This window comes from Nycticebus coucang, chromosome 15, assembly GCF_027406575.1.
Source record: "Nycticebus coucang isolate mNycCou1 chromosome 15, mNycCou1.pri, whole genome shotgun sequence".
Classification (NCBI taxonomy): Eukaryota; Metazoa; Chordata; class Mammalia; order Primates; family Lorisidae; genus Nycticebus; species Nycticebus coucang.
The window spans coordinates 58,581,326-58,603,576 of record NC_069794.1 but is presented as its reverse complement, the minus strand read 5'-3'; positions in this window follow the sequence as shown (position 1 = coordinate 58,603,576).

The following is a 22,251-nucleotide window of genomic DNA, read 5'->3' as shown; positions in this document are numbered from 1 at the left end:
CTCCCCGCCCGAGTGGTGGAAAGTATGGCAATTATAGGAAATACTGCTGAACGTCAGTTAATGTTTCAGATGACTACCTATGGTTGACTAATATTTGGCATAAAGAAACATAAGTGCCATGCTGAGGTTCACGAGGGTACCTTTCCTTGCCTCCTGCCTGTTCTTACCACCATCTTTGTTCATGTTTTTAAGAAACTAGAGGCAACCTGGCCATTAGAGAGGCCAGGTAAGTCATGGAGCTTCTGGAGGGCGAGAGGTGAACATTTGCTTACTCTCGCAAATTGGTAGACGCCTTCCCTTAAGAGGTTCACAGCCGACCCCTGCTCACTGAGAGGCAGGCAAATCACACTTCTTATTTATGAGTTGTTGACACTTCTACTGTACACTGAAAAATATCAAGTGCTAAAAATTTAACATCTTAGGTGGATGTAATAATTTAGGTAAAAACATCAAGGGAAACTGAGGAAACCTTGACATGAGAGGTGCCATGTTCCCGCTCCAAGCCCGTTGAACCCTTTCAGGGGCTGACCTGTCATGAAAAGACTCATAGTCATTAAGAATTTGAAAGAAGTGAAGGGGTTTAGTAGATAACATAGGAAGTTCCCCAAACAGCATGTTCTAGCATCAAATGTGGGAAAGAAAATGGGGAGATTTGGTGGTCTCCCCATTTGGAATGTTCCCTAGATGCCCAAATTTGCCATGTTAAAGAAAAACCAAGGACTTAGGAGCTTTTAATTTTAAATTTAAATTTTTTCATTATGGTAAGATACATATATATATACCATAAAACTTACTGCTGTAACTATTTCTAAGTGTATGTTTCAGCAGCTTTACGCACAGCCACAGGGTTGTGCAACCATCACCACTTTCCATCTCCAGAATGGTTTTATCAACCCATGTTGAAACTCAGTACCCACTAAATAATATCTCCCCATTTTTCCTTACCCTTTACCCTCCCTTGGTAACTTTTACTCCATTGTCTATCTTTATGAATTTGACTGTGCTAGGTGCTTCATGTAAGTAAAACCATATATTTGTCCTTTTATGTCTGGCTTATTTTACTTGGAATAACCTTTTCAAGATTCATCCATGTTGTAGCATGTATGAGAATTTCCCTTCTTTTCTTCCTTCCTTTTTAAAGGCTGGATGTATTCCATTATATGTATATGCCACAATTTGTTTTTCTATTTATCTGTTAGACACTTGGGTTATTTTGATCTTTAGCTCTTGTGAATAATTCCACTGTGAACACTGGTGTACAGATATCTGTTTGTGTCCCTGTTTTCAATTCTTTTGGGTATGGACTTAGAAGAGGAATTGTTGGATCACACTGTGATTCTATGTTTCAAGTTCTGAGGCTCCACCATGCTGTTTTCCACTGCAGTGTTAACCATCTTACATTCCCACTAGCACCATGCAAGAGTTCCAGTTTCTCTATGTCCACATTCATTGTAGCCATTGTCTGTTTATTTGATAATAGCTATCCTCATGTGTATGGTTTTGCTTGCATTTCCCCAATGATTAGTGAGGTTGAGCGTCTTTCATGTGCTTATTTGGGTATCTTCTTTGGAGAAATAACTACTTAAGTCCTTTGTTCATTTTTAAATGGGATAAAAAGGTTTTTGTTGTTATTGTCAAGTTGGCCTTAGAAAATTCTATTTCCAATGCACTCTTTTTTCCTGAATGAAATGAAGTTGTATGGTGATGTGTTTGCCAGGAGGAGTAATTTAAGAAGGTTGTAAGATTCCAAGAAGACAGAGCACCAGCATCCTCACTGCACAAGATTATATCCAACCGCCTCAGCATGTGAGACTTTTCCCAACCCAGCCCCACCTGCCTGTCCAGTCTGATTTTCTGCTACTGACCAGCCCAGTGCTCCAGAGCATTCATTTACCTGTCATTCCACAAATGCAGCTGCTGCTTTTAAGGAACTCATTGTTTAGTGAGGGAAACAGGTAAGTTAATGTGTGATTACAATTCATTGTGAGTAAGTGCTAAAGTAGAAGCACAAAGAAGTAAGGAAGATTATCTTCCTGAGCTGAGAGCTTGAGTTAGATGAAGTATAATATTTATGGGCTATTGTGAACATTCCCATCTCTGCGCGTTAAATGTGAGCTTGTGTTTTATTATTTTTATTTTTATATCCCTTAAGCAGAATCATTTGCAAACAGCCATTGGCTTCCGTAATGCACATTTCCTTACGGATAATAGGATTCCAATTTGGAGGTATTTCCCTGCATACTGAGATATCCGAGGGCTATCTCAAGGTTGTATTATAATTCAGACTGCCTGCACTCGGGTGGGCATGTAAGGAAGGCATCTAGAGGCTCGTAGGCCTAACCCTTCCCTAACTGGGCTTACTGAGTAAGTGCTTATGTGTGCATGGACGTGAGGAGTAATGGAAAATGCATCTCCATTCCCAGCAAAGGCATCTGTCACCAGCATCACGCACAGTGTGTGGCACTGAACGGGTGCTCAGTAAATGATCTGGTATGTCTGGGTGCTATTGGGTCTGTGGAAAGGAGTTTATCTTCCATACCAACACTGAATCCACAGTCCCAGATGGGAGGAGTGGAGCAGTGGTGAAGGTAAACCACCACACTGAATTTGACTCAGAAGAAGCATCAAGCGAGGTATTTTTCTTTTGCCTTTTTGAGAAACAGATTATTTGCTTATCAGGGCTTTGGGAGTCCTAGGGGAAGGTAAAATGGGCCCTACTGAGAAAGTTAAAGAGAAAGTAATACAAAAGCAGGAGATCTTGGAGGGATATGCCGGAGAGGCTGGATCGATTGTTACAGGGAGGGATTTATACTTGAATGCAAGGTTTAACTAGGGAGCAGGGAAGGGACACTTTTGGGGATTACTGAGAAGGAAGAATCAACATAATATGGATTTTGAGGGGTAGGGAATAGAAAAAAAATAAAAAGGACTTAAGATATTGGTTTTAGGATTTAGAAGGGAGGGATTAATTTGGAAGATAAAGGAATTACTGTTAGATATAATGACAATTAAGCATTGAATGCATGCAGTCTGAATTGCAACCTTCAGATGGCCCTCAAATTTCCCAGAATGAGGGAAACCACATCCTAATTGGAATCCTGCTCTATGGGAGGAGAGGATGTACATTATGGAAGCCAATGACTGCATATAAATGACTCTGTTTAGGGCAAAACTATGCTTTTAGCTCAAATCTGTTACTTAAAGGATTATTTATTTGTCCGTTTGAAATAGCTCCTTCCCAGTCTCTGCCTGGGCCCTGCTCCCTGTGTCATCAGTTCCACCAGGCAGGATGAGAGGTCTAACATCAAAGCGTGCAGGAAGCTATCAGCTTATTGAGCAGATGATAAATCATCCTTAAATGCATATTGAACAGGGATTTGTGATATCTCTTTAAACACAAACAAAACTCCTACTGCGTCTGTCCTTCCAGTTACCCAAGCTGGTCCTGGGCCTGGCAAGCCTGGAGTCTGGTAGGCCTAAAGCCTCCCTGTCCAGGCTTACTGCCTGTGCAAGTGTTTACGTGCAGTTGGGTATGAGGAGTTATGGAAAATGCACTGCTGATGGTGGCAAGGGCAGTTTTCACTGACGCTGAGTCACCAGGGTGCTGGCCCATGGGGAGGTGAGCCCCATCGTGGGGGCAAAGTGCGGGAGCTCAGCCCTTACCAGTGTGCCTAGAACCTTCTTCCCCCAACCTTGCAGCTTATGATTGTTCCATTATTCAAGCAAAAGCCACCTGGCTATGCCCCCCAGGAGAAAAAAGACCTGAGTAAAATAGTGGATCTGCTTCTTAGTAGCTGTGAGGTTTTGGGCAAGGTACTCAAATCTCTCCTTTGGTTTTTCTAATTGTAAAAGTGAGAGGGTAATATGCCCCCTCAGAATATTACTGGGAGAAAAAAGTAGTGATATTTTTATAAAATCTTATAAAAATGGAAAGCCCTACTTCATCATTATTCAATTCACCCAAACAAAAGCATTTGTACCCCCTTAATATTTTGAAATTAAAAATAAGTAGCGCCTGGGATAATGCACTACCCTCCATGGCTGGCACATAGTGGGTGATTTATAAGGGGTAACCCTAATAGTCACATGATGATAATATTATGTCGTGCCACACAGGCCGGTGTGCAAAAATGTGAAATGTACTTTTTGCACCTGAACTTAATTTCTTTTCCCCCTTAATTCTCCATTCTGTCAGGTGGTAGAAATTTAATCTCAAGCAATTGAGGGTCTCGACCTACTCGAATCCTTGGGGAGAAGCCCTGGTGGCTGTGACCTTCTGCTTCCCTTCCCCTCTAATTCCCGTCAACCCTCTGGAACCTCTGTCTGCAAAGAAGGCAGCTGGATTTTCTCCTCTTTCCTGAAAGACCTCTCCAGATCTGTGTTTTACTTGGTTATTTCTGTTCTTAACTTGGACTCACGGAAGATTTACTTGTTTCCCACATTATGCTGGAAGCTGGGAGGCTCTGCAAGGCCCTCTTGGGCCCGGCTGCCTACAATCCCCACACAGTCATCCCAGGGTTTGGCTTTCTGCAGAAAATTCTTAAATAATCTCGAATCCCTGTGGGGGTTATTGGGTCCTCTCTGTTGACGCTTGCCTGGGGGTGTGGTGGGGATACACACCAGTGTCTAGCTACTTTCACTTCCTCTTTAATGACACACAGTGTTCTAGACTGAACCCCTGGGGGACAATAGCTTTCTCTTAAGCTTTGGAATGCAAATGTCTGCTTTAAACTCAGTTTCAAGTTTGAAATTCCCACATCAAGAATTGAGTTTTTCTTTTTCTTAGCATTTCTGCTGTGCCTTTCTTTCCTGAGGCAGTCAGTACTAGATGCTGAAGTGTCTGTCTGGGGAGAAAGGGGTGGTTAGAGGGAATGAAGGGAGTGCAGGGCACGAGAACATTGTTTAAAATCTCAAAATATTTTCCCACTACCTTGCTATTATTATATCCATTCTCCATATGTTTCAGCCCCCTGGGGTTGAGTTGCAGATTGATTTGCTGCAATGCTGGAGCATTTCAGGATGATTCCGTTTTGACCTATTGTTGGCAAAGTAAAACAAAACAAAAGAAAACAGAACAAAACAAAAAAACAGAAAAGCAGATAGTGACGCTAAGAGGAAAGTCGGAGGTTCCTGGACGACAAACTGCTGGTTGAGTGTGGAGCTAAACGCCTCTTTGGCCTCATTCTGCTTTTCAGTCTCCCAAAGGTCCTGCCATTTTTCTCGATCTGTTTTCCTATTTCCTTGCTCCACAGTCCATCACTGGATGCTCTGCTGCCTAGGCAACAGCATTCAGGGCAGCTCTCAGCAGCGTGTTACTGGAGAATGCTTCGAGTCCCACGCATGTAGCATTTCTTGCCATCCAGGCTATGTTCTTAGTCGTCTTATTCTCGGGGTATCCCCTGGTGCTGCCGACTCAGAGAAGCTGTTCGGGTCCATTGTGTATCTTCACTGGTGTGAGATCCAACAGTAAAGAGTTACCTACATTTAAAAAGTGTCATTGCCACCATTCAGGTGACCATGCTCTTGCTAGTAGCGTCTCACTGCCTCCCCTCTCCTGTGTCTGATCAGTGATCTTTTGAACTGTGCCATGTTGTCAGCTGGGCACTGGGGACCATCACATAGACTTTCACCTGCATGGCAAAGACAGAAACAAGGCAGAGAACAGCAGTCGTCTATCTGCACAGACTTCTCCAGCTGTGCTGAAACAGGGTCTGCAGCAGTAAACTATGAAAGCAGGACCCAAAAGGTTGCCACTGCCACCACCACTAGCAGTGTAACATTAGTGGCCATTTAGGGAACAACTATTTTGTGCTTAGTACTGTGCTGGATTCTTCATTTTACCAATAAGCCTGAAAGATAAGCACTTTTCTCTCACTTTGTTAATAAGAAATTGAGTTTAGAGAGATAAAAGAACTCATCCTTGGTCACAGACAGTAAGCGGAGCCAGAACTTAAATCCAGGTTGTCCCCGGCCCCTGTCCTTCAGGCTGGAAAGGAGCCATGTTGGCCTGCTAGCTGGGCGTCTCACTGGCCCTGAGGAGTCCCCAGTGCCTGGCCACGCCTGCTCAGTAGTGGGTGCACAATCACATTTAAAGGAAAGTGATTAATTGCTTGTCCTGGAAACTAATGCTCTGTGTTCTGAAGTGTTTCATTATGCCAGAGGAGTGAGGCCGAGTGACAGACAGGTGTAGGCCCGTCCTCTTCCGTACCTGCCACCTGGTCCCGCTCACCATAGTCTTACATCAGGATGTTGAAGCAGCTGGTCTTTCTAATGCCTTTCTTGTTTTCCTCTAATTTGGGCTTTCTCCGTAATAGCCAATGGAATGTTTCTAATTCAGAAATCTGTTCACCCCCATTCAGAAATTTTTCAGGAGCTTGGAACCAAGTTTTGACTCTTCCCTGTGGCCTTTGGGGCCCTTTTGTGACCTGGCTTCTCCTGCTTCTGAGCCTTGTTTCTCACCATCCCCCAGATTCCAGCTTTGAGCCTGAGCACATGGTCTTTCTCCCAGCTCCAAGCCTTTGCATATGCTGTTCCCTCTACCTGGAACATTGCTCTCCTCTGCTCTTTACCTGACCAGTGTCTGCTCTGTCTTCAGATGTCCATTCCCACGTCACTCCCTCTGGGCCGTCTTCCCGGGCCCCTGAGCCCTTCCCATGTGAGAGTGGTTACTGTCCTCTGTCACAGTGTGTTTGTGTCACCCTCCCTTCCCACACATGTGAGCTCCATCATTAGCCACAGTGTCCACCTCCAGGCCTGGAGAATGGACACTGCTACTCAGCACTTAATAATTTGGTGAATAAATGGAGAGTTATGTAATCTATTTCTTGTAGCCATTTTGGAATCAGAATAGCTTTCTTCAGGCTTGGGAATGTCATTATTCTTGGGGACAAGCCTTTCAAGGCTACACATTAGAAATGGCTTCTGAAGTCCTGGAAATAGTCTTTTAGGAACTGCAGGGAGGCCTTCCCTAGATTATGCAAATCTAAACATCTTCAAATTGAAAAAGGTAAGAGATGCAAAGTGTCACTTAAAAGCACAAACCCAAGGACTCTTACAAGTTCCTTCTGTTTTATTCAGTTGGGTTGTCACTAACATGCAACACAGAGGAAAATCACGTTTTAACCTGATTAATGAAGGGTCCTATTATGTCATTTTGCAAAATATTAAAGAATACAACTGCTCCTCATTGTCACTTGTTCACTTCCTTCCTGTCTCACTTAGGACTTAAGCCCCCAAAGACATCTGTGCTGGCTTTTCCTTTTCTGAATTGTCAGGGCCCAGGGCAGGCTCCACTGTGCAAACTCTCTCTCCCACAGTCAGGGGACCAGATGGGACTACTGACTGCACCAGGGAGTTAAGGGTTCTGTCCCCTTGCACTCACCCTCACTCTGACACAATTCCTTGCTGGATTTTTTGTTTTTGAGGCAGAGACTATGTCACCCTGGGTAGAGTGCTGTGGCATCACAGCTCATAGCAACCTCAAACTCTTGGGCTTAAGCGATTCTCTTGCCTCAGCCTACCAAGCAGCTGGGATTACAGGTGGCCGCAACAACCCCTGGATATTTGTTTTTGGTTGTAGTTGTCATTGTTGTTTGGCAGGCCCAGGCTTGGTTGGAACCCGTCAGCTCCGGTGTTTGTGGCTGGTGCCCTAGCCGCGGAGCTACAGGCGCTGAGCCTCCTTGGTAGATTTTTATACAAATTAATGCACCCCTTGCATACCCCTGATCTGGCTTCAGTGTTATTTCCCAGGCCTCGTATCTGTGTCCATTTGCAGGGCCCACACGGCAAAGCAAAAGGCTCTGTCCTGGGACTGCTGTTTGTTGTAAATCCCATGTTTATAACCACACGCCTGCCTGCTGCTGATCCAGCCCTCCTCTCTCTCCCTTTCCCTGCTCTTTGAGCCTTGGGAGCAGCAGCCAACCCTGAGCAGAGGGTGAGCAAACAGACCAGGGCTGCATTTAAGGAGGGTTTCTTTAGCGCCATCTGCCACTTCCACAGAGGTCATTGGATAAGTCTATTTGCTAAACAAAATGCTTAACAACTCATGAATAAAACTGTAAGAAAAATTCCGAAAGGGATTTGGGCACAACTTTTCCGAGACTACAGGTCCTGGGTCCCTTTCCGCACCCCATTCACCCCACAAATGTAGTAGCTCCTCCCAACCTGCACTTTCTTTAGCTTCCAGAAGGGGGCAGCTGCCATCAGGCCTGGGAAGATGCCTTTTTATTTTTGTATTAAACATTTTCCTTTTCATGTGTTTGAAGTAGAACCTATCAACAGAAAAATGCATAAAATCACATACAGAAGCAAACACCTGTGTGGCCACCTCCCTTCTGGGAATTAGAATATGCTTCCTGGACCTTACATGTGGACCCCCACACCTCTGTACAATTCCTTCTTTACGCCAGCATCACCCTTACTGTACCGACTCACAATAGCTTCCTGGCTTTCCGTCCATGTTACCATACTCAAATGCACCTCTAAACAATGGTGAATCGTTGGATGATTTTGATATTTTGAGGATTGTGAACATTATATACATGGAGTCTTACGATTACGTTTGTTCACATTCGTTTCTGTATAACAACAGTGGAAATGGCATAGATTGCCTTTAGTACAACTTATTTATCTAACCTACTGTTGATGGACGTTTAGGTTGTTTCGAGTGTGGGATAACCATGAGCATTCTATCTAGTCTGTGTGTCCTGGCACACACAGGCATGCATTTCCATAGGGGATACACCTCAGAGTGGAATGCTGGGTTGCCAGACATGGATGTCTTCCACTTCACTAGACAATGTTGCACAGTCTTCCAAAGTGCTCTTCCAAAGCAGAGCACTGCGCAAGAGATCCCGATAAACTGCATATTCGCTCATACTTGCTCTTGTCAGACTTTTTAATTTGGGGGGCTAATGTCTCTTCGTCAGGGTTGGGCCAGTGAGTGGGAAGGGCACCCTTCTTAATGGCTTCCGTATGGTTCCTGAAGCATGATGGGGCTTCTGGTACTTTCCCGCAGACACAGATAGCAGAAGCCACAGAGTTAGTTTCTCATCTGTATTAAACACAGGCAGTAGGTGGCTCCTCAGCAGAAGAGAGATTTTCTATCCTGCCCATCCCTCTCTCCTCTTTTGGAATGCTCCATCAGCGCTAACAATGGCAATTAGGCTCTCCTGCCATCTGGATGGCTCCGGCTGCCTGGGAAGGGCAGCTGCTGGCAGCCGCTGAAGGTGGATGCTGAGCCAGGACCCGGCCCAGCCCCAGGCTGCTTCCTGTGTGGATCTCCTGCCCAAACCCAGTTCCACAGGAAATAGACACGGTTCCCCACTCATGAGGAAGCGCCCAAGAGTGGCTGTGGGAGTTCTTGGAGAAAAGAGTCAGTAACTATTCTCAGCCCAATCAATCCTGATTCTTATCAGGTTTGCTTACCTCCATTTCAGAATCGGTGGGTTTCACTGTCTTGTCTGAGACTTGTGTATATGGTGGGATAGTATAACTTGTGTCCCGTATTCTTGTGAGAAAGGTATATGAAAGCTTTTGAAAATGATTAACTTATTTATTTGTTTGAGTCTAGAGTCATAGATTTTAGGATGGAGGTCTGGCTATGGAGACTTTAAGCAGGAATTGTAATTTTCTTTCTTTCTTTCTTTTTTTTTTTTTTTGAGACAAGAGTCTCAAGCTGTCACCCAGACTGCATCATCATAGCTCACAGCCACCTTCAACTCTTGGCCTCAAGTGATCCTCTTGCCTCAGTTTTTATATTTTTAGTAGAGATGGGGTCTTGCTTTTGCTTAGGCTGGTCTCAAACTCTTGAGCTCAAGCAATCCACCTTCCTTGGCCTCCCAGAGTGCTAGGATTACAGTTGTGAGCCACTGCGCCTGGACAGGAATTGTAATTTTTGGTAAAAGTTCTCTCTTTACCTGAAGGATCCTCCAAGGAGGACTGGGCAGGGGAGGCTGTGTCTCTATGTGAGAAAAAGGGAAGCTGGGACCTTGTTCCGTATTCTGTCCTTCTTGGGGTTTTCTATCTAACTACTTGGTGGGGGTGCATAGGGTGAGAGAGGGGTACTTTCACAAGCCTTTACTAGAGTTTTGGGATAATAAAGGAAAACCAAGCAGAAATGGAGAAAAAAGAATCCCAACAGCAGGTAGGTCCGAGGCGTGGCTTATTCATCCTCCACTCCGGGCCTCCTCTCTGTTTGGCTCCTGCCTATCCTCAGACTGGCAGAGACCATCCTTAACCGTTGGTCCTACCAGAAAGCCCTCCAAGGGACTTTCCTGCATTCCCAATTTTGCTGGGGACATCTTGATTTCATCTGTTGTCCCCAACAGTTATTAATATTGCCACTTTTTATTGCCAAAGGCATCCCTTCTGAGTGATGAATTATGTATGTGTTCTATCTAAGACCACCTGACAGGTTCTGATTTCTTTGGAATCAACTTCTACCAGTCTTCAGGACGGATGCTACGTCTTCCCCACAGAAGTGGCCTTTGCTGCAGGAGGTGCAGTTCTGTGCACACATTACCTGGGTTCAAATCCCAGCTCTGCTCGTCCTTAGTCGCATGATTTACTTGGTCTCCTTGTTCCTCTGTTTTCCCAAGTCTGAACTAGGGATAATGGTAAGAGCATCTGACTTATAAGTGGTTAATGCATTTTAGCCAATACTACCCCTCCTTTAGGGCAGAGATAAAAACTGGGAGCCTGGCAGCCAGAACCCAGCCTGCTGACACTTCTGTTCGGCTAGCACAGTGTTTCCAAAGTTTTGAAGCTGAGAGCCTTTAGGACCGAATTCCCTCTCTGGTTGGTCAAAGGTGTCATCACACATTCTTGCCCCACATTAGACCTGATTCATGCACTTACCACTTGCTGCCTGGAGCACCTGCCTAGAGCATCCAGGCATCTGAGTTCGTAACCCTTTCTCAGGCCTCGACCTGACAAACACCCAGGCTGCAATAAATAGGTCTAGACTAGGTGTTTTTCCTCACCTCCTATTACTTAGAGAAGTGCCCCTCAAACCTTAATGTGAATGCAGATTACTGGGAATCCTGTTAAAATGCATGCTCAGTAGATCAGGGGTATGGTCTAAGATTCTGCCTTTCCAGTGAGCTCCCAGCTGATGCTGATCCTACTGGCTTAAGGATTGAGGGAGCAGTGAACCTTGGGGAAATGTGTTTATTTAGAGGCTGAGGGTTAGCCTTAATCCAGGGCAGACTGAAGACTTCTGTGAGCTGTGAGTTATTCTTTCCTCCTTGTGTCCCCCAATGTCCAGAAATGAATTGGGACTAAGGAAACATTGCTCTCTCTATGAAGAGGTTGAAACCTAGTTGGAAGATACTTATTCCTTCTTTAGGGTAAGCACTACCTTAGAGAGTTTATAAGCAGCCCGCCTTTCATTCATTAGGCACAGGTGAACTTTCACATGATCATAGGCTTTAGCTTATGTGTCAACCAGGACCTTGCTGCTAGTTCCTCTTAAAGACAGTAGTTCTCAAAGTGTGGTTCTGGAACCAGCAGCATCACCAGGAGTTTCTTAGAATTGCACATTCTTGGGTCCCACCCCAGGCCTACTGAATGATGAACTAGGAGTGGGGTCCTGAAATTGTGCTTAACAAGCTTTTCAGGTAATTCCATGCTATAGTTGGAAAACCTTTATTCTAAGATGCCTAATTCCTTAGGGGAGTTGCTCTTGGCCTTAGAAGCCTTTGGGAGTCTGCCCAAGTTTCTGGAGCTTGTTACTCAGTGGGTGATTCTGAAAAGGGGGGGTCGAGGGATGGCAACTTCAGGTAAGGAAAAGGAGGAGTAAATGATCCATCCCCTGGGGATAATTGTTTAGCTTTATGCAAATATTTTAAGCAATAAAACCAGCCAGTGATGTACAGGAAATACATGCTCCCCATTTGCAGTGGTCTGAATAAGAGTGTTATCAGTGGCTGGGCTTCAGAGACCCTGTTACATGAAGCTGAACTGAGTGAAATACACCACACCTGCTAAATGAAACATACACGGGGACATTATGGGAGTTTTCAACAGCATTTTATTTTGCATAATGTAGTTTTTTTTTTCCAGACCAGAAATGTTATATTAAAAAGTCAGCAGGCATAAAGCTTGTTTTAAAATTATTATTACTTTACCCTGGCTTTGCAGACTTCTATTTTCTTTCTCCTGCTGCTATTGCACAGAAATATGGAACAGTGTCTCCAGAAGAAACCCTCAAGAGCAGTGATTCTATCTCTGCAACTCCCAGGTGAAGACATTAGTGTCCCAAGATGGGAGTGGAGGGCCTGGGGCTGGTACCCAGGACTCCTGATTTAGACCCCATGATTTCCACTGATTTTGTTATTTTTCTTCCAGGAATCCCAGACCAGGGAAAGGGACCTGGAGAAACAGCCTTGTGCATTTTCTTGTGGATTTCAGACAGCATCAGAGGAATGGAAGATGCATTTGCATTCTCCACGTGTGTGTACACGACTGATATTAGTAACCAGAGTATCTGGCTAGCTTGCCTGTGAAGGTCAATTTTGTGGCTGTCGTTCATTCAGAAGCAACTTTTATTTGAAAGATGGTTTAGACTTAGAATTCAGTCTCTAGGAAGCCACAACCATCACTTCTGTAGTCTAAGTACCAGTCTCTTTTCCGGGGCTGTAGGGAGGGTGCCTTCTTTAAGGGTCAATACCTGGCGCTACGACCAGTGCAGCTGCCCAACACCCTCTCTCAGAAGGACCTTGATTTGCTTTAATGCTCTGCTGTCACCCTCTTGAAAGTCCTAATTTTTGAAAAGGGGGGAAGAGGGGCTCTTGCACTTTCATTTTTCCCTGGGCCCCACAAATTATGTGGCTATTTTTTCCCCCTACATTGCTTACCTTTTCCTGCATGTTTCCTTTGAAACTCAGCTTCTCAGAGAAACCTTTTTGACTCCTTCCAAGAGTGTGCTGTATATTATAATACTAATATCAGTAATACTAATTTTTTTTTTTGACAGGGGCCGGGTTTGAACCTGACACCTCTGGTATATGGGGCCGGCACCCTACTCCTTTGAACCACAGGCGTTGCCCAGTAATACTGATTTTTAATCCCTTTAATTGCTTGCTTTCTGTAGCCTGACCTTGCAAGGTGGATACTGTTACTGTGATCACACCACTTAACAGATGAGAGGACTGAGGTTTGGGAAGGTTAACTGGCTCAAGGGTACACAGCTAGGAATTGGAGTTAGAACCCAGGCCTGTTTGCATAGAGACCTAACCACAGTATTATACAACCTCACTGTGCTGTCTGTTCAGTGTTCTGCTGTTTTCTTGTTTCTCCTCCTCGGCTCCAAGGGAGAGACTATGTCCTTTATTTAGTTTCACCCAGCATTGTACCGGCACAGACAGGGTGCTCAGTGCATATTTATTTAATAAGGGCATTTGGCTAAATTTAACGTACATTTAGCCATATTAGAACTTCCCGCAAACCAGAGAAGCTTCCAGGTTTATGTTTAAATTTCTCCCGTGAATGAGGCTGCACAGCATGGCTGGCGGGCACGTTGTGATGCTTTATATTTGACTTCATGAATTATTTATGGAATTAACACCGGAATCATGATTAATTTGTGGAGGGAGAGAAGTTGCCACGTGGCTTGGTGCCCGTGTTTTCCTGGCAGGGATAAATTACCTTCCCAACGGCTGTGAGGTGAAGACTCAGGCTGCTGGTTTCCAGGGGTGACAAGCCCTTCGGCGTCCCGATTTCTTCCCTATTCCCTCCCATCCCCCACTGAAAAAACCCAGCAAGCACAAGTTGTGCTGAGACCAATGGCAAACACCTCGTATCTTTTACAGTGAGTCAACTCAGCTTCCCTCAGCATCTAGTTAACATATGTCTGTTAAGCACCTACTGTGTACCAAGCTTGGTATGGTGACACAAAGTCAAGAAGGCATGTTTTCTCCCCTGAGGAGCTTTGGGTCTGCTAAGAGAAGACACGGAAAAGACAGTTACCTTACCAGGAAGTCAGTGGCAAGAAAACCATGTTCTCCAGCTCCGTGGAGCCGCACTGTGGGGAGGTTGCCGGGTGAGGGCTCATGCCTAAAGGGCAAAGAGGAATGAGCTTAGCTAAAGATCAGGATAGGAAAAATGTGGAACGCCAGGCTTTCCAGGTGGGAGTAACCCCACAAGGGCTGGAGAAGGATCTGCCCGTGGTGGAAATGGCTGGTAAAAGGGGCCCTGAGAGGTGACCCAGCGGGGGCTTAGACAAGAGCTGGGAAATGGGTGTTGTTGTGCCCAAGGGCTTGAATTTTGTCCTGGAGGCTGAGAGTTGTGGATGGAGTCAGTGCTGTCAGTGACCACTGTGGCTCCTGTTCTAATGTTCGGGTGACCTTATGGAAGCAAGATCTCACCTGTTCCAGGTGAGCGGGGGTGTTATGGGCTCCCAGGTCTCGGGTGGCCTCACGGGCAGGGGCAGGGGCAGGCGGAGGCATGTACTGCCCAACCCGGAGAGCAGGGAGGAATCGTAGTTGGTAGTTGTGGTAGGGCCACAGTCCCACTCCATCAGCAACTTTTCTTTTGAAGCCCTCCTGTATAATAGCAATCCCTTTTCTATCTTCTTCAAAGCATCATGAGGACATATAACTGCGGCTGGGTTCAGCAGCCCTCGCTTTTGAGCAATAAACTACAAATGATCGCAGTTTACTTTGATGCTTCTGGAATTCCCTTACCAGTCGCTGTGGTGTCTTGCCATTTACTAGCTGGAAAGTCGCCTGGGCACACTCGCTCAGCCTTTGGAATGAGCCTTTGCCTCCCCAGGCTTGTCTTAGCACGTTATTTATTCTACAGTTTTTCTCCTGGCTTGAACAAGGCTCTGGGTTGCCCAGTTGCCGTGACTGCACTTCAGGGTCTGATCCTGCTGCCCTAACCTTTATATGAGAAAAGATTGTTCTCAACTGCATTTATTTCCAGGTAGAAAAGAACCGGAGAACCCTGCAGGGTGAAGGTGGAGGCGAGCTACTCCAGATAAGTGTTTTTTCCTCTCTGTATTACTTATTTATTAAAGCCAGCGAGGCATAACTAAGAGAAAGGAAAGGAACCGAGGAAATAGAGGATACAATGGCCCTTGGATTTTAATGGGAGAGACGGCTGGAAGAGATTCCTAAATTATTAAATAAATCGATTTGATTCTTGAAGCTGGCCTCGAAGGTGTATTTGTCAGTTTCATTACCATTGTCTTCAAGGGTAGGAAGAGTCACTCATGGGGAAAGTTTTATTTTTTTCCCCTCTATTTTCAAGGCTGCAATTCATGGCTCTCGTCTAATTAAACATTCACTTCTTTTGTAACCGGGGGCAGTGTTCTTTCAGTTTTATTTTGGCTTCCATTTGGATCCCATTTGTCTTATAGGCCCACAGATGTGTAACAAGATCGCGCCTGCTGTGGGGCAGACACCCTTTGGAGAATCTTGATCCCGTTTCAATTACAGGAGTGTGTGGTCACAGATGAGTTCCATGGTAATTTATTCACATGCAAATGTTAGTTATTTGTCTAACAGAATCTAATGAGTATTAGAAGAATAAGTTGCATCAAGCTAGGTGACATGAATAACACCTTGCTTCACTTTAGGGAAATGAGAGGTTTTCTTCCTGGGTTTTGGTGGTGACAGCAGTTTTGTTTGCACTTTTCTCCCATATTTCCCTCTTTCCCGTAAACAATCCTACTGCCTCCAGCCCAGTGGCAAAAACTGCCTGAACATCTAAATTCTTTTGCTTAATTATCCTCCTGAGAAAAGCAGGCCAAACACCAGGGTGCAAAAAATTTAAGCCATAAATAAAGAAAAGGAAATAAAAGAAACGACACCAAAATAAACTAAGCTATTAACTGAAAGCTCTACATCACTGTCCTCCTTGGGCCTGAAAAAACAAAATTCTAAGGGAAGTTGGCTGAGTATTTATTTTCCGAAGAATGTCATAATCTGCAGTGATTAAAAATGAATGAAGGAAATGTTTCCTCATGATTTCCGGTGGTTCTTTAGGCACTGGTGCATGAAAATTTGGGGGAACATAGTTCCTACTCCTCCGAGGTCAAGCGGTGCTGAAGGACAGAGCTAGTGCCTTTGGGGGCACCATGGCTGCCTGGGTCTGGGGCTGAGGGCAGAGAAGGGAGAAGGGAAGTGAGTAGAGGAATGGGTAGGGATCCAGCAATTTCCAAGATAAATGAGGGCCCTGCCTGCACAGCCGGATGACTGGACCCACCTGATGTAAAGAGCTCCATTTACACTTGCACACCCACCAGGCTTCAATTTCCTGGATGCTCCCCCTCACCTTGGGGATAGGGAGAAGCTTCGTGGGTGCTGTCATCACAGAATGCTAAGCGTGATTGGCAGAAAGCATGTGTGGGTGAGGATGGGGAAGGGAGATGCTCCTTCTCCCCCAGTTCTCAGAGGTGGCCAGGCTGATGTGTGAAGAATCACACTCCCAGTCACCTGGAGGCCCAGGAGCCCTGGCGATGGTCTTCCCTCTGCTTTACCTGTGGAGCTCGTCCTGCTTTGGGGGTGAGGGTGAGCTGAGCCCCACTCATGTGTCACGGCAGGTACTCACCTGCTAGCCATCTTGCTAACCCATGAAGCTGGGGGCAGAAGTGTGTGAAATAGTCAGAAGAATTCGCTTTTTCTTCTTGCTTTAAAGAGAGGTAAGTGAGAAGAGTAAGGTCAGGGAAGTGTGTAAGAAGATCTGTTTTTTAAAACAAACCATGACAAGCTGCTCCAGCTCTGCATGTATGTGTGTATAAAGGGCTGTACTGGATTGTACGAGCACAGATGAAAATGTAGGAAACGTGCTGAGTTCTTAAAGTGAGTAACAGGGGAGGGGTGTGAGAAGGGCGTGAGGATGCTGACGGGAGGTGGGGCAAGGCATCTGTGATGACAGCATCATGACCCCCATTCATGCACTGTGAATATTTCCATGTGTATCCCAGTTTACCAGTTTCACTCTATTCTGCTCACTTCCCCTCCAAAAATGCCTCCTCTGAGAAACGTTCGGGTGCCAGGCAGCAAGTGCTCAGTTTTACATGAGCTCTTTTCCTGCAGGATTCAGGGTCACCGCCATGCAGCTTCTTTTTATGGCACCCGTGGGGAAGGAGCAGAGCCACACTGCCTTGGGAGAAGCAGTATCGACTCTTGTCTACCCTCTCCTCTGTCCTGATCAAGGGGATAAAGACAGGAAAGAGAGTTTACTCAAAAAAGCCTGACTCCTCTTAACCAGACGTGTCCTTCAGGCAGATTTGTAGAAAAGAGATGTCGGGGGACCCAAGCTTGGAGTGTTTGGGCCACCAGAGCCTTGGGGCTGGCTGGGCTGAGTGGCTTTCCCTCATCACCCCTGTAGGGAGAGGACAGACTTCGTGTACATACCTGAGATCTGAAGATGGAAATAATTCTTATCCCCAACAGAAGAAGAATTTCCTGACCACCTGAGCTGACAACTGGCTTCGCCACCCACCTCTCGGGAGGAGGTGGGGTTCAGAGCCTGGTGGCAGGCTGGCTGTCCCTTCAGGTAGTCTGGCCACAAGTAGGCTAGTGGGCTAGTGAAGGCTAGTGCAACTGAGGAACTGAATTTTTAACTTTACTTAAAATTTTTTTTTTTTTTTTTTATTGTTGGGGATTCATTGAGGGTACAATAAGCCAGGTTACACTGATTGCAATTGTTAGGTAAAGTCCCTCTTGCAATCATGTCTTGCCCCCATAAAGTGTGACACACACCAAGGCTCCAACCCCCTCCCTCCATCCCTCTTTCTGCTTCTCCCCCCCATAACCTTAATTGTCATTAATTGTCCTTATATCAAAATTGAGTACATAGGATTCATGCTTCTCCATTCTTGTGATGCTTTACTAAGCATAATGTCTTCCACTTCCATCCAGGTTAATACGAAGGATGTAAAGTCTCCATTTTTTTTAATGGCTGAATAGTATTCCATGGTATACATATACCACAGCTTGTTAATCCATTCCTGGGTTGGTGGGCATTTAGGCTGTTTCCACATTTTGGCGATTGTAAATTGAGCTGCAATAAACAGTCTAGTACAAGTGTCCTTATGATAAAAGGATTTTTTTCCTTCTGGGTAGATGCCCAGTAATGGGATTGCAGGATCAAATGGGAGGTCTAGCTTGAGTGCTTTGAGGTTTCTCCATACTTCCTTCCAGAAAGGTTGTACTAGTTTGCAGTCCCACCAGCAGTGTAAAAGTGTTCCCTTCTCTCCACATCCACGCCAGCATCTGCAGTTTTGAGATTTTGTGATGTGGGCCACTCTCACTGGGGTTAGATGATATCTCAGGGTTGTTTTGATTTGCATTTCTCTAATATATAGAGATGATGAACATTTTTTCATGTGTTTGTTAGCCATTCATCTGTCATCTTTAGAGAAGGTTCTATTCATGTCTCTTGCCCATTGATATATGGGATTGTTGGCTTTTCTCATGTGGATTAATTTGAGTTCTCTATAGATCCTAGTTATCAAGCTTTTGTCTGATTGAAAATATGCAAATATCCTTTCCCATTGTGTCAGTTGTCTATTTGCTTTGGTTATTGTCTCCTTAGCTGTACAGAAGCTTTTCAGTTTAATGAAGTCCCATTTGTTTATTTTTGTTGTTGTTGCAATTGCCATGGCAATCTTCTTCATGAAGTCTTTCCCCAGGCCAATATCGTCCAGTGTCTTTCCTATGCTTTCTTGGAGGATTTTTATTGTTTCATGCCTTAAATTTAAGTCCTTTATCCATCTAGAATCAATTTTTGTGAGTGGGGAAAGGTGTGGGTCCAGTTTCAGTCTTTTACATGTAGACATCCAGTTCTCTGAACACCATTTATTGAATAGGGAGTCTTTCCCCCAAGGTATGTTGTTGTTTGGTTTATCGAAGATTAGGTGGTTGTAAGATGTTAGTTTCATTTCTTGGTTTTCAATTCGATTCCAAGTGTCTATGTCTCTGTTTTTGTGCCAGTACCATGCTGTCTTGACCACTATGGCTTTGTAGTACAGACTAAAATCTGGTACACTGATGCCCCAGCTTTATTTTTATTACTAAGAACTGCCTTAGCTATATGGGGTTTTTTCCGGTTCCATACAAAACGCAGAATCATTTTTTCCAAATCTTGAAAGTTCAATGTTGGTATTTTGATAGGAATGGCATTGAATAGGTAGATTCCTTTGGGAAGTATAGACATTTTAACAATGTTGATTCTTCCCATCCATGAGCATGGTATGTTCCTCCATTTGTTAATATCCTCTGCTATTTCCTTTCTGAGGATTTCATAGTTTTCTTTATAGAGGTCCTTCACCTCCTTTGTTAGGTATATTCCTAGGTATTTCATTTTCTTTGAAACTATGGTGAAGGGAGTTGTGTCCTTAATTAGCTTCTCATCTTGACTGTTATTGGCGTATACAAAGGCTACTGACTTGTGGACATTGATTTTATATCCTGAAACATTACTGTATTTTTTGATGACTTCTAGGAGTCTTGTGGTTGAGTCTTTGGGGTCCTCTAAGTATAAGATCATGTCGTCAGCAAAGAGGGAGAGTTTGACCTCCTCTGCTCCCATTTGGATTCCCTTTATTTCCTTGTCTTGCTTAATTGTATTGGCTAGAACTTCCAGCACTATGTTGAATAGTAAAGGTGACAGAGGACAACCTTGTCTGGTTCCAGTTCTAAGAGGAAAAGCTTTGAGTTTTACTCCATTCAGTAAAATATTGGCTGTGGGTTTGTCATAGATAGCTTCAATCAGTTTTAGAAATGTGCCACCTATGCCTATACTCTTCAGTGTTCTAATTAGAAAAGGATGCTGAATTTTATCAGATGCTTTTTCTGCATCTATGGAGAGGATCATGTGATCTTTATTTTTGCCTCTGTTAATATGGTGGATAAAGTTTATGGACTTGTGTATGTTAAACCAGCCTTGCATCCCTGGGATGAAGCCTACTTGATCATGATGAATGACTTTTTTGATGATAAGGTGTAATCTATTGGCTAGGATTTTGTTGAGTATTTTTGCATCTATATTCATGAGTAAGATTGGTCTGAAATTCTCCTTTTTGTTTGGGTCTTTTCCTGGTTTTGGTATCAGGTTGATGTTTGCTTCATAGAATGTGTTGGGGAAGAATCCTTCTTCCTCAGTTTTTTGGAATAATTTCTGCAGTACAGGAATAAGCTCTTCCTTGAAGGTTTGATAGAATTCTGGAGTGAAGCCATCTGGACCAGGACATTTTTTGGTTGGAAGATTTTTCATTGTTTCTTTGATCTCAGTGCTTGAAATTTGTCTTTTTAGGAGCTCTATTTCTTCCTGGCTGAGTCTAGGGAGAGGGTGTGATTCTAAATATTGATCCGTTTCCTTCACATTGTCAAATTTCTGGGCATACAGTTTCTGGTTATATTCAGAGATGATCTCTTGTATCTCTGTGGGATCAGTTGTTATTTCCCCTTTATCTTTTCTGATTGAGGTTACTAGAGATTTTACTTTTCTGTTCCTCGTTAGTCTGGCCAATGGTTTATCTATTTTATTTATTTTTTCAAAAAACCAACTCCTTGTTTCATTAATTTTCTGAATGATTCTTTTGTTTTCAATTTCATTGATCTCTGATTTGATTTGGGATATTTCTTTTCTTCTACTGAGTTTAGGTTTAGATTGTTCTTCTTTTTCCAAATCCATAAGATGACTACTTGTGAGATTGTTGATGCGCTCTCTTTATGTTTTTCGAATGTAGGCATCTAGAGTGATGAATTTTCCTCTCAAAACTGCTTTTGCAGTATCCCACAGGTTTTGGTAGCTTGTGTCTTCATTGTTGTTATGCTCAAGGAAGTTAATGATTTCCTGTTTTATTTCTTCCTTCACCCATCTGTTATTCAACAGAAGATTTTTTAATTTCCATGCCTCTGTGTGGGGTCGAGCGTTTTTGTTAGAGTTGAGTTCCACCTTTAGTCCCTTATGGTCTGAGAAGATACAAGGTAAAATTAATTCTTTTGATTCTGTTGATATTTGTTTTGTGTCCCAGGATATGATCAATTTTGGAGAATGTTCCATGGGGTGATGAGAAGAATGTATATTCTTTATCTTTGGGGTGGAGTGTTCTATATGCGTCTATCCAGCACAGTTGTTCTAGGGTCTCATTTAAATCTCTTATATCTTTGTTTAATTTCTGTTTAGAGGCTCTGTCCAGCTCTGTAAGAGGAGTGTTAAAGTCCCCTGTTATGATGGTATTATCAGATATCATATTGCTCAGACTGAGTAAGGTCTGTTTCAAGAATCTGGGGGCATTTAAATTGGGTGCATAAATATTTAGAATTGAAACATCTTCTTGTTGTATTTTTCCCTTGACCAATATAAAGTGACCATCTTTGTCTTTTTTGACTTTAGTTGCTTTCAATCCACATGTATCTGAAAATAAGATTGCAACTCCTCTTTTCTTCTGAATTCCATTTGCCTGAAAAATTGTGTTCGAACCCTTGACTCGGAGCTTTAATTTGTCTTTTGAAGCCAGGTGTGTTTCTTGCAGACAGCAAATGGATGGCTTGTGTTTTTTAATCCAGTCAGCCAATCTATGTCTCTTCAGTGGGGAATTCAAGCCATTAACATTTATTGAGATAATTGATAAGTGTGGTACTATTCTATTCGTCTTATTTGGTGAGAGTCCATTGCTTAATTTTATCTTTTGCATCAGTGTGGAGGTTAGGTTCTGTCCTTTAATTTCTGAGTTCTTACTTTGCTGCCTATCCATTGTGGTGGTCAGTGTGCAGAACAGGTTGAAGTATTTCCTGTAGAGCTGGTGTTGTTGTGGCGAATTTCCTCAATGTTTGTATGTCCGTAAATGATTTGATTTCTCTGTCAATTTTGAAGCTTAGCTTAGCAGGGTACAGAATTCTGGGCTGGAAATTGTTCTGTTTAAGTAGATTAAAGGTAGATGACCATTTTCTTCTTGCTTGGAAAGTTTCATTAGAGAAGTCTGCGGTCACTCTGATGGATTTGCCCCTGTAGGTCAACTGACGCTTACTCCTGGCAGCTTGCAGAATCTTTTCTTTTATCTTGACATTGGACAGGTTCATCACAATGTGTCTTGGAGAAGCTCGGTTAGAGTTGAGGCTACCTGGGGTCCGATAGCCCTCTGAAAGCAGTGTGTCAGAATCTTTGGTGATATTTGGGAAATTTTCTTTTATAATATTCTCTAGTATGGCTTCCATTCCTCTGGGGCATTCTTCTTCCCCTTCTGGGATTCCTATAACTCGTATGTTGGATGCTTCATAAATTCCCATAATTCTG